The 13,642-nt window shown below is 37.3% G+C and overlaps 1 pseudogene; it reads left to right on the forward strand.

Moving 5' to 3' along the window:
* The first annotated feature begins 362 nt into the window (after window positions 1–362).
* On the forward strand, window positions 363–4,413 carry LOC127214444 (F-box only protein 33-like; annotated as a pseudogene).
* Window positions 4,414–13,642: the final 9,229 nt, after the last annotated feature.

A 13,642-nucleotide genomic window follows, 5' to 3' on the forward strand; every position in this document is an offset into this window, starting at 1 on the left:
ATCAGGATGCAATTTTCTGATAAACTTAGGTCTGTGGCTACAAAAGGTTCTTCACACCTTAGTGTTTTGTTTGCTGTTTTAAAAATGTCTCTGTGCTGTTCTTTTACTCTGACTTCTTCTGGGACTCCAGATGTGAGCTCAGCATTTGGCTTTGGTTCCAGTGTTGTCCACAGTCATTAAATTTTAATACAAGCTTTGTACTTAGTCCATGCCCTTTACCATGTTTGCTATTTCTCTGTACTTGCCATCACTCTGAATATGCACAACAGTCTGAATGTGATTTGCCTATGAATTTGATGGTAGAAGCTACTCTAGAATATCTTTTAGACATATTTTAATATGTGCTTATATTAAACATTTAGAAAATCATTTTGACCATTTTCTCCTATAGGAAACTCCAGAGGTTTAATCTGTTTGGAGATAGAAGCAAAGAAGTCTATCCAGCACATACCTCAAGAGGGAAGAACTTGACTTCAAGAAGATTAATCAGTTAAGTCACACAGTAAGCTTTACAAGGGCATGTGTTAATAACAAGTCTAGCTCTTGACTGAAAAGTAGTAAGACACAATCAAGAACAGTGATCTTTAAAAATTATGGAGGTAACGTACAGGCAAGAAGATCTGAATCCACATTTCCTGATCTTGTGTAAATGCTGTAGAAGCATGATGGACTACCTACAATTATAACTTTGGCAGGCCCAAGGTCAGGTATCCCAGAGCAAGCAGGCCCACAGAGGCTAGCCCTGTCAGCAGACTCTGGTTTGATTGAGAGAGCCTGGCTCTCTCTCTCTCTCTCTCTGTCTCTCTCTCTCTCTCTCACACACACACAGTGTTGGGCTAGAATATATGTCCTAGAAATATCTTAACTGCATTTTAGTTGTGATTATGTGACAATTGATGGCATAAATCTTTTGGGATAAATCATATAGCTTGCTGGGTAAGTATTGCTATGTGAATTGTTAATATTTTATTTTATGCATTTTAAGTGTTTGCCTGCATGGGTATATATGTACCGCATATATGTCTCTTTGCTACAAGTCAGAAGAGGGTTTTGGTTCTCTTGTAAATGTAGTGAGTGAAGGTAGTGTGCTGGTGGGTGGGTGCTGAAAAATGAACCTGGATTCTTCTGCAGAGAAAGCTCTCTTACACAAATCCCATTCCTGCTATTTAAAGGTGTTATTTTTTTCACTTGCTTTTATTATCTTTTCTGCATGTTTAATGTATCTTACTGATTACATTGTAATGTGAGACTAATTGCATTTGTAGATTGGATAGAAATAAAGTAATGGGAAACAATATATCTCAACATTGAATGCTTTGTGTTGCCCATTCCTAAAAGATTAGTGTCAAGTGCTAATGATAACATTGTGTTCTGTTTCCTTGTATAATTTAGCAGCTGTTTGAAAAATACTGAGTAGGAGTAGGAGACTAAAATAGCTGTCTTGTGTGTTTCTGCTGGAAATAGTGACCCCCCCAACATCCCTGTTGTCTCTAACTCAATTGCCAACACTATGGAGCACCTGATTTTACTGGGCAATGGTATTTCTGGCAACAGCACACTTATTACTGCAGTTGAACTAGAGTGGTGTGTAAATCTGAGTTCACTTGCCCTGGATTTCTGTGATTTTACAGCTGAGATGGCAAGAGTCTTAACTGATAGCAACCATGTGCCTTCACAGCGATCTCCTGGTCCGCAATGTTTCAGTGATGCACAAATGATTACACAACATGCCAAATGATGAGAACTATAAAGCCCTAGCAGGAAAGATCTCCAGCCTTCAGGTCTATCTAATGGCTTTTGATGTGCAAGGAGAAGACATGCTAAAGATTCTGAAACCCAGTATACCACTTGAGAGTGTTCACTTTGACAGCTATGTCACTTGTGTCTCAGGGGCTATTGTTGATCTTATATCCAGGCAGTACAGCAAATTTCTCACCCATTTTTTATTGGTAATTGATGTAAGTGACACGTCTGGTTTTCCAGATCTTAGTGACAGGTGCAATAAAGATCAATTTATTTTATCAGCATGGTTGTGCACAAAGCTCATGGTGTGTGGTTTTATTCACTATAACTTGATACTGGCATCATACCTTAAAGTGTTTCATTCTGGTAAATATATCGCAAGTTTGAAAGTCCTGTCTCAACCCTGAGTGCTCTATCCCTGGGTCCCTGTAATGATTTTACCTGTCATGAGGAAATAATACTAACGTAGCTAAGGAAATAGATATGTAACTACCTACATTGGGTATATTCACTCCAATCAGAAGATCCTGAAATGATTAGGAGGAGGGACACAGAAAGAAGGAAAGTGTGACTTTTATACTTACAACCTCATCTTTTAGATTCTAGTGTTGATGTATTTACTATATTGTTTAAATTATCTATTACTTATACATATGCTTACTTCTTAGCCATTCATCTTAGTATGTGTACTATTCTCTTTTGAATAGAGTTGCTATTCAAATATACTAAGAGAAAATTTTACTTTAATACAAATACATTTTATTTTAATATAAATAATATATGAAAATGTCTTACCTAGGCATGGCATCACAAGTAAATAATCTCAGCTCTTGAGAGGCTGAGGTAGGAAGATTGCCAAGAGTTTGAAAGGGCAGTCTGGTCTACATAAGTGTTCTAGTCCAGCCTGAGATACAGTGTGAGACCATGTTCATAAATTAGTAATAATCAGAGTATAGTGGCACACATCTTAAATCCCAGGACTACAAAGGAAGAGGAATACAGATCTCTGTGAGTTCAAGGCCATCATGGTCTACAAAGCTAATTCTAGGACCACCAGCGATGCTACACAGAAAAATCCTAACTCAAAAAACAAAAAGAACCAACAAATAGGTAACACAACAAGCAAGGACTGTTTTACCTCTATAGTAACTCTTTCATTGTTTTTGAAACTATTTTTCTTAGCCTGCAATTGTGTCCCTTTAGGTTTTACTTTATAATTGGCCATAGAATTATAGGTAATAGACAGAAAAAGATCCATATTAAAATTAGCAAGTGGTTGTTGGGGAAGATGGCTCACGGAATGAAGTGCTTAATGTGCAGGTACAGGACTAGTGTTCATATATCTGGAACCCATCTAACAGCCAGGCAGCTTGGTGGCCACCTCAAGTCCTCTACTCAGGAACAGAGAATAGAATCTCTCCCTGGGTCATGCTGGCTAGCTATTCAAGTTATGGTTCAATGTCAAGATCCTCTCTCAACTAACAAATCAGAGAGCAAACAGGAAAGGCATCCAGTGTCACCTTTAGACCTCTACAAGTTGGCATACACTTGCATGCATGCACATTGTGTAAAATAAAAACAGGGATTGCCAAACAATCCTTTTTAAAGCTTTTTCTTCTTTCAGAGTCTTAGATAGAAATAAAGCTTCATCATCTTCCTCACTTATCCTTTCCCAGAGGTGACCTCTGTTCTGAGGCTGACACATAGTCTTATGTTTCCTATGACTTCTGATAATAAACCATTGCTCTCAAAGTTCCAGATGTCATGACTGTAGACTATGAGAAGCCATAGGAAATATTTTTGCAATGAAGAAAAATTCCTGTTTTGTATATCGGGTTTTTGTTTGTTTGTTTTGGTCCTCAAGACAGGGTTTCTGTGTGTACCCTGGCTATTCTGGAACTCACTCTGTAGATCAGGATGAACTCAAACTCAGATATCTGCCTGCCTCTGACTCCTAAGCACTGGTTCTAAAGGCATGTGCTATCACAGCCCAGATACATACATACATACATACATACATACATACATACATACATATATATATGGGACTTAAGTGGGAAATAAAATGTGTTCCTTATGATAAATCAAATGTCTTTTTTTTTTTTTTTTTTTTTTTTTTGCTGAGTGAAATACCACTTGACAGCTCACAACTCTGTGACATTCTTAAGAGAGTATGAAACACCTAGGTAGTCATGACTTTTTATTCTCAATTTGTTTTAAAGGGAAAGGACTGACGTGGTGAAATACAAATGTGTAGCTTCTTATGAAGCACTTACCGAGGAACAGAGTAAACTTACCAAAGACAGAATAAAACAGAAGAGAAAGACAGATGCCTTCTTCTTATATTTAAGATGATACCATGTGGGCACTCATCCTCATTGCTATTGCTGGTCTTTGTGGCTCTCATCTCAAATGCTTGCAGTCACTGAAGAAAGCATTAATATTTACCAAGGTGAACTAACCGAGGATGATGTGGATTCCTGTGCATAAACTTATTGAGCAGAGCAAGTATCGCTGGGCCTTGGTCAACCTTGGCAAGCAGTCGTGGACCCTGAATCACTCAGTGTCTTCACTAAACCAAATTGTCATTTTTACAGAGAGATACTAAACTTCAATGAAGACATTATGTTTTGTAAAATGTATAATTTCTGTGTCCAGATATGCAAGTAGGGTCTTAGTATTTTTTTTAAGTATTGTAAACTAAACAATTTGTGCTGTGTTAAATCAGCTTTATAGGATTATATATGTATATTCTATTTCTTGATCAAAGAAAATAGTTAGGTATTGGTTTTACAAGTAGAATGTTACATTGTACAGGGCTTTCTTGGTTGATTAGATTGTTACCAAACCTTAAGGGCAAATAGACAATAATTATCTGAGGTTGCTGCCTAACTTTTTCATTGAGGTACTCTGCTTTTTGGACATTTTTATTCTTTCTTTTTCAAAATGCCGAGCTCAGAAGCCAAATCACACACACACACACACACACACACACACACACACACACACACACACTCATAGCATAGCCAGGTGGATTGAATGCATTGCACTGCATCTATGTATTCTGGTAGCATCTCATTGATTTTGGTTTAAAATAGAAGGGAAGGTAGTGTCCCAAATGAGATATCTTTAACAGAAACCTGAGTTTAACTTTTATTAACTATATAATAATTGATACTGCCAATTACCATTCTGAATTTCATATAGTATAAGTTAGATATTGTTTCATCCTTTTTAAATGCATTTATATAAACTGAACCCTCAAATTGCTGGATATTTTAGGCTATATCCGACTTAAGTTTTTTCACCTCTTACATTCAAGTTAGCTTCTTCAGCCCAGATATCAAAACAGTGGAGGAAGAAATGAACTGTATTCCAGGGAATACTTCAAGGCTAAGTGAAAGCACAGAACTGTAGGCAAACAGGCTTGCAAAACAATATTAGTCATAACATCCTTAACAAGTCACAGGATTCTCTCTGTCAGCATGCATGTCAGCTGGCAAAGAATAGATCTGCATGAAAAAGTGCCCACATGCTGGCTGGATCTGGCCGCTTTGGCCAGCTGGATGCTGCTAGATTGTACTATTTAATGTCGAATTTTGACTTGTGGTAGACAGCTGTGCTGTGTGTCAGCATCCTCAGATGAGGGATGGGAAAAAAAAAAAAAGACAAGGAAAAAACGCATTTGAGTGAAGAGAGAATGGAAGGGAAAGAAAGGAAACACAAAAGCTTGTTCCATGACAGGTGTGAGTTGCTATGGTACATACAATAATGTTAAGGACAGCCTCCAATAATCAAGTAAGTAGCCGACATGGGTGGCTAGCAGTGCTGAGACCTGGCTGCTCCATTGGAAGTTTGGAAACACAATTTATTTATGGAACAACTTTATATATCATAAAATGGTTTTACCATCTTATATTAAATGAACTGTTGACAGGCGTGCACTTTGTCCAGTGAGCACATACTATGTGGATTTTATATGCACATCTGTAGTGTGAATCCACTGGCACAGTGTGTGTAAATTCCAGATGTGGTGAGAGTTTCCCTTGTACAGGTCATCAGATAAAGCAACTCCTGACAGAAACTGTAAGGAAACCAGCAAAATGTTTGACCCAAAGATGGATGTTGTATGGTTTATGTTAAATATATATTCTTTTAATCACTGAAGAAAGCATTAAAAAGTGACCATTGTAATGTATTTTATTGTATATGAAACACAAACTGTCGATGTTTAAATAAAACTCTTTGGCTGCAGAGTTTAGAAAGCTTAAGTTTTTTTTTTTTTTCACTTTGAGAAAATCCAAGCTTACAAACAGACTAAGTCAAGCATGTTCACACACTCCTATAATCCTAGTTCTTAGAGACAACAGGAAGATTGTAAATTGAAGGTCACTGTCTCAGTTACTTCTCTGTTGCAGTGAAAAGCACCATGACTAAGGCATCTTATAAAAGAATGTGGTTAATTGGGCTCACAGTTTCAGATGGTGGAAGAAAAGCAGGACACCAGCAGGAAAATCTGAGAACTCTTTTCTTCATCCACAAGTAGGAGGAAGGAAGAACTGAATATGGCACAGGGCTTTTGAAACCTCACAGTCCTATATCTTAGTAACTGTTCTATTGCTGTGTGAAATGACACCATGACCAAGGTAGCTCCTGTAAGTGGAAACATTTAACTGGGGGCTTGCTTACAGTCTTGGTGGCTTAGACAATTGTCAACATGTGAAAAGAATGGCAGCATGCCAGCAGGGATGGTTCTGAAGAAGTAGCAGAGTTGCTGTTTTTTTTTTTTTTTTCATTTATTTATTTTATATAACCAAGTTCATTTAAATGAAAACAAACATTTATACACAATATTTGGGAATTTGGGCGTCATTCTTTCCAAACTACTTCCTACTGGTAAGGGGCGCTGTCATGGGTGATTCGAAGAAGATGCAGAAATCCTGGCTGTAGTCTGTAAGTTTTGAATGTAGGATCACCTCATACTCTGTTTCAGGTGGTCTGGCTTGATCAAACCACATCAGTCTGGAAGGAATCCACATCTTTTTATTTTCTGTGGAAACAAAAATAGAAATCCTTTTCCCCAGTAACTTGTCCTTGAACTTAAATTTTGGAGTCAAAGCATTTTTTAATTTAATTTATTATTTTACATATCAATCCCAGTTCCCTCTCCCTCCCTCCCTCCTTCTCTCCCTTCCTCCCTTCCTCCCTTTTTACCTCCCTCTTCCCTCCCTTTTCTCTCTCTGCCCTCTCACATGCCCTCTAACCATCCTCTGCCTCCATACCCCCACCCCAATTCCATATGTAGGGGAATGCCATCCAGTTGGGGCCATGTAGGTCTGACAGGTCATGTGAAGTAGGGACTAGGGCTTCTCTCCTGCCTCTAGATTAAGGCAGTTATCCCAGTCCAAAAACTGTTGTTTCTATGTGAAATAAAAAATTTTATTTTAAAAATATATTCATGAATCTATATAAGTATTTCATATGATATCAATGCATGAATCTATATTTAAAAAGACAGTGGAAGGACAAAAGCCACATGGCAACATACTCTGAAGTGTTGTAAACATCACTTCCTAACAGATGTTTTCCATTGATTCAACCATTGTCTACTTTACTAAGTATTGTATACTGATTTTATGTTTTGTTTATGAAAGAAGATGAAGCAGAGATGGTTACTCTTATATCCTATAATTACACACTCACATTGCTCAAAAGTAATGCCCAATTCAATTTCATGAGCTTTCACCTGTCCCATTATCACTTCAATTAGTCTAAGTATAAGGGAAACTAAATGTCTTATCATGTCAGGCTCTTGTTTCAGGCTATGAACAAACTATGACAGCAAGAATCTGGGTCCCTAGGATTCACAGAGCAGGAGAACGACATTTAGTATGTGATTACTACAGGCCAGAATTAGCACTTAAATAATGAATTCGATTTCTTGAGTTGCAAATTTTAGGTCAGATATGGAACAATTTTGCATGTTTTTATGCCCAATGAAATTAATAGTATTTTGGGAATCAAAATTGCTAATACAAAGTAAAATACTGCTCCAGGGAGAGAAAGAAGAAAGTGGGTTTAAACAGAGATTTAAGGATGTCAAGTTTACAAAAGTTTCAATATAAAACTTGATTGTAGATAAATACTAGTCATTAGTTCTTTTCAATTTGCTGAATCAAGAAATAAAATGGGAATGAAGAAGTAGATGTACATGTTGTAAAATTCTAATTAACAGAATAGAGGGAAGCAGTGCATTCAGTACAAAGCTTTGCTTTCTGTCTGGAGCAGAAACACCTCCTGGTCACTGAATGTCCCCATTGCCACTAGGGAACCATTCCAGTCATGATCACACTGCTGTGCTAGAGAATGAGTTCTTATGCTGTTCCTTTACACTGAAGCAAAATATAACTGAACAGGTGAAAACCACTGGTTGAATACACCGACAGGAAATTCATTAGTTAGGTCTCACTCTCTATTCCTATCAGTATGCAAGACCAAGAACATGAACACCAGTCTGAAGATACTTGAACTCCCTACCTCAGAAAGAGGTATCTCAAAGTAGTTACATTATGGCAGCTCTCTCAATGCAGCCCATGGAAAACAGTCAATATCTTATATGTTAAGAATAAAATGACAGGCATGGTGGTACACACCCTTAATTCCAGCACTCTAAGGGCAAAATCAGGAATATCTCCAAAGTCAAGGCCAGCCTGGTCATCACAGCAAGTACAAGGGACTACACACACAGACCCTATCTCTAAGAAGCAAGCAAACAAAATTAATCAATGTATAAATAGTTAAACTGAGAAAAGAGGAAATATATAAAAAGCCAGTCAGACTGACAGGAAGGGAATAGGGCTCTTTGCCTACTGTGTGAGCTGAGAACCTCAGCTGTCACCAGAATGTACTGTAGAAAAATAATATTCCAGCTGTCAATTAATCACCATACATTGAGCATCAGAATAGGAATGCCTGTACCTACTTTTGCTCTCTCTCTCTGTCTCTCTCTCTCTGTCTCTCCCATCTCTTTCACCTATCACACAGCATACACAAGCACACTTGTTTTTGAAGTGTTAAAACTCGTCAGTGAACTAAGTTTAAAAAAAAAAAAAACCTGAAGTTCATCATTAGGCAATATTCTGGCTTCTTTAAACCATATGTAAGTTTTTAAAGTCTCTTATTCTTCATTTTTGGTCATTCATATCTAACTGCAAAAAGTAGGGTACATATTTCGTAAGATAACCAAATCACAAAAACTACAAATGCTTTACATCTTTTTATATAATTTATGTCTGCAGATAGATGCATTGTTGTTCACTACTCCCATGTCTGATGAACACATGCATGTCTGGTGTACTTGGAGGCAGAAGTGGCCACTGGATTCCTTAGATCTGGAGTGCTTTAAACCCCAATATGAATACTGAACTCTGGTTTGACGTAGCAGCCAGTCTTAACTACTGAGCCACCATCTCTCCAGCCATAGACATTTCCCCCTTGAACCACTGAATTGTTGGTACAGTAAAAAAGACTACATTATGGAATCATGTTTATGGAAACCTGGCTGGGTTTTTGGTTATTTATTTTGTTTTGTTGTTTTGTATAATCGATGCCAAACAAGATTATTTATTCAATAGAAATTTATTTGATTAAATATACAATATCTCTACATTTGTCTAAAACCATAGCGAACACATTCCAGGTAAAGATACAAAGCATTCCCAGTTTAAGATAGACCAATAATAAAATTACATTTATAAAACTACCATAATTATGAATAGGTAGTCCACCTGAAAAATACTATACAGAATTAAATAAAATGGAAAAAATTACCAATAAGATTCAGAGTTAAATCATCCTTATTTACAAAATTCTATTCTGTTACCATTTGATTTGAGGAGCAATATCATCACATAGGAACAGCAGTTACCTAAACTTCATCTAAAAAGAAAATGGATGCCGAGGAATCGGTCAGGTGTCCTCTGTCTCCAGATGTTCCAGTGCAGGCTGGAGGTTCTGGTGCAGGTTGACTGGAAGTAGGATTCAAGTCAGGAGAGAACTCATTTCTACTTTGAGATGTAAGAGTGGTGGAAGAACTCGAAACTTGGGGGAAGATAAGATGGAAATCCCCTTCATTTGCACACATTTCTCCCTGTTCCAAGAGACAGGAAAAAGACAGTGGGAGTTGAAACCCTGTACTGCACCCTTGTTAAACCACTAGTTCCAGCCCTTATTCTGGTATCCAAACATTCATACCACAATATTTGATCTGCCAAATAAATCTTGACATTACATAATGGACATTTTAGCTACAAAGGACTAATAATAACATCACAAAAAATTTCAAGGGTGTTTGTCACTGGCAGCAATGCAAGATCTCAATACAGTGCAGACTTACTGGAAATAAGCTTTTCAATACATTAAAACTTTGAAACTTAACATTCAGGTCATTGATCTCGACCTGATATCCTATTTGAAGCATTTCCTGTCATGCCAAGGACAACCTTAAATCCCTCCACCACCAAAAAAAAAAAAAAAAAAAGCCTCATGGCATGCTTATAGAAACTTAAGACTAAAGGTGAGGGCACAGAGCAGACAACTAGGACAACTAAGCTAGTTCTTGTCTAGTATTGGAAATATGATTTTCTGTATGGAAACATGTGATTCCAAAGGGGGAAATTATACTGTAAAATCAATAAATTACTTTTATTTTAAAATGTAAGGGTTGGAAAGAATTTCAAAAAATTCAATAAATGACTAAATATGATCTTAGATTTTGATTAGGATCATGTGGGAACCACTACTTAGGAGACATACTTAATACTTTAAAACAATTTAGCCAGTAATCATAAGACAAACATCTAAGTAATTATTTTAAATATTTTTTTTATTTTAAATATTTTAAATATACTCTTATATTACATGAAGTACACATATACTTAACATTAAAAATGCTTGTAACTGAACATTGGTGGCACAGGCCTTTAATCCCAGTATTTGGGAAGCACAAACTAGCTTTCCAGTTAAGGCTCCAAAGCTATAGGGAAACCCAGCCTTGGGGAGAAAAACAAAGCAAAACAAAAACCTGCTTATACATTCAATGATCTTTTAACCTATCATATTACAGTTAAAATTCAAATTCAAATTTGCCTAATATTGATCAAGGTGAAGCTTTTACTTCCTTTGATGCTGGACAGTAACCTGTGAGCCATATAAACCCTGTCCCTCTCAAGTTGGTTCTGGCTAGTGTTTCTCCCTGTAAAAGGAACCTAACTTGATGGAAAGCACAGATAAGCACTGACACAAACACAGACCTTTAAAGAAAGCCTACATGGCATTGGAGGAAACTGCAGGCCTTCAATATCCCTTATTGGGACATACTGTTGAGGATCTGCACAGGTGTTTCCTGGTGGAGGAGTTGGTGGGATCTGTCCTCTAGGATCACCTGGTAAGGCAGGGCCTCCAGGGCCTCTAACCTTGGGAACAAGTGGAGGAATCAAGCCATGGCCAGCTGGTTGGCATTCAGTAGGGACATAGTTGGGCACACTTGCCTTCTGTAACAGAGAAACAATCAGCAGTAAGTAAAGACATTTAATTAACAGCTCCTTTCCTGGGTGTGTGAGGCATAGAAGAAAGCAGTCCATTACATTCTAGTAAGGCTGGGGATAGGCTCAGTATCCCACAAAGGTGCAGGAGCTGCTTATTTGTTATTCTAAGTAGTTTTACTGACTTCACTCTCTCCACACCTCTTCCATATTGTAGTTGAAGTTCTAGCTAAGGCATTAAGAAAACAAAAGAAGATCCACGGAATACAAATTAAAAGTAACAAATCAAACTTTCACTATTTGCAGATGATATGACAGGTTACATCAGGGAATACCTACCACTGATAGACACCTTTACCAAAGTGGCAGGATACAAAATTAACTAAACATATAAAAAAATTAATCACTAACCCTACTATATACATATGATAAAGGGGCTGAGAAAGGAATCACAGAAACATCTCTCTCTTTTTTTTTTGCATTATCCAAGAAAACATAAAATAGCTTGGGGTAATGTTAACCAAACAAGTGAATAACTTATTTAATAAGAATTTTGAGTCTTTAAAGAAAAAAAATTAAAGAAGATACCAGAAAATGGGAAGATCTCTCATGCTTTTGGATAGGTAGGATTAACATAGTAAAAATAGTAGTCTTTCCAAAAGTAATCAACAGATTCAATGCAATCCCTATCATAAACCCCAGCACAATTCTTCACAACCTTGAAAGAACAATAGTTCTTCCTATGGAAAAACAGTAGACCCAGGGTAGGCTAGACAATGTTGTATAATAAAGGAACTTCTTTCTGGAGGCATCACTTTCCCTTTCTTCAAGCTCTACTGTAGAGCTATAGTCCTGAAAACAGTTTGGAACTGTCACAAAAATGGATAGGAAGACCAATGGAATCAAATTTAAAACACTGATATTAACTCATACATCTACCAATACCTGATTTTTGACAAAGCAGCTAAAGTTATACAATGGAATATAAAAAGCATTTTCAACAAATTGTGCTGGCATAACTGGAGGCTGACCTGTAGAAGACTCCAGATCACCATGCATAATACTTAAGTCTAAATATATCAAAGAAAGACCTCACCATAAATCCAGCCACATTGAACCTCCCAGAAGAGAAAGGGGGAGGTATCCATGAAAAAATTGGTACAGGAGCCTGCTTCCTGAACATAACTCCAGTACCACAGACTCTGAGATCAACAATTAATAAATGAAATCTCTTGAAATTGAAAAGCTTATTTAAGACAAAGAATACAGTCAACAAGACAAAATGGCAGCCCACACAATGGGAAAAGATCTTCAACAACCCCACATCTGACAGAGGGCTGATTTCCACAATGACAAAGAACTCAAGAAGCTAGGTACCAAAACACCAAATATTCTAATTAAAAAGTATGGTACAGAACTAAATAGAGACACCTAAGAATGTGTTCAAAATCCTCAGACACCAGGGAAATGCAAATCAAAAAACTCTGAGATATCATCTTACTCCTGTCAGAATAGCTAAAAACAAAAACACAAATGACAGTTTATGCTGGAGAGGATATGGAGACTGTAGTAAATTCTTCCACTGCTGGTGGGAGTGCAAACTCGTACAGACATTTTGGAAATCAGTATGTTGGTTCCTCAGAAAAATGGGAATCAGTGTACCTCAAGTTTCAGTAATTCCACTCTTAGGCATATACCCAAAATATGCACACTCATATAACAAGGACATCTGTTCAACTATGTTCATTGAAGCATTATTTGCTCAACTGAAGAATGGATGGAGAAAATGTGGTACATTTAAAGAATGAAATACTATTCAGAGGGAATAAACAATGTAATCTGGAAATTTGCTGGCAAATGGAAGGAACTAGTTGGAACCATCCTGAATGAGGTAACCCGGTCACAAAATGACAAACATGGTATGTACTCACTCATATATGGCTTTTGGACAGAGCAAAGGATGGCCAGCTGACAATCCACAATGCCAGAGAAGCTAGGAGACAAGGCAGACCCTCAGAGAGACATACATGTTGCCGTGGAGAAGGAGAAATGGGCAAGATCTCCCTAGAAAATTGGGAGAATTGTGGATGGTGGGAGTTAGGGAGAAAATGATGAGAGAGGTAGGCATGATGGAACAGGAAGATTGAGTTAGGGAAAGAATAGGGGAGAGCAAGAAAGGAGACATTATAATAGAGGGAACCATAACAGGTTTTAAGAGAAATCTGGCACTAGGGAAATGCCAAGAGATCTATAAGAATGACCCCAACTCACAATGTGAGCAACAGTGGAAAGGCTACCATAAATGCCTTACCTTGATAATGAGATTGATAACTAACTTATATGCCATCATAGAACCC

The sequence above is a fragment of the Phodopus roborovskii genome, unplaced genomic scaffold (assembly GCF_943737965.1).
Source record: "Phodopus roborovskii unplaced genomic scaffold, PHOROB, whole genome shotgun sequence".
Classification (NCBI taxonomy): domain Eukaryota; kingdom Metazoa; phylum Chordata; class Mammalia; order Rodentia; family Cricetidae; genus Phodopus; species Phodopus roborovskii.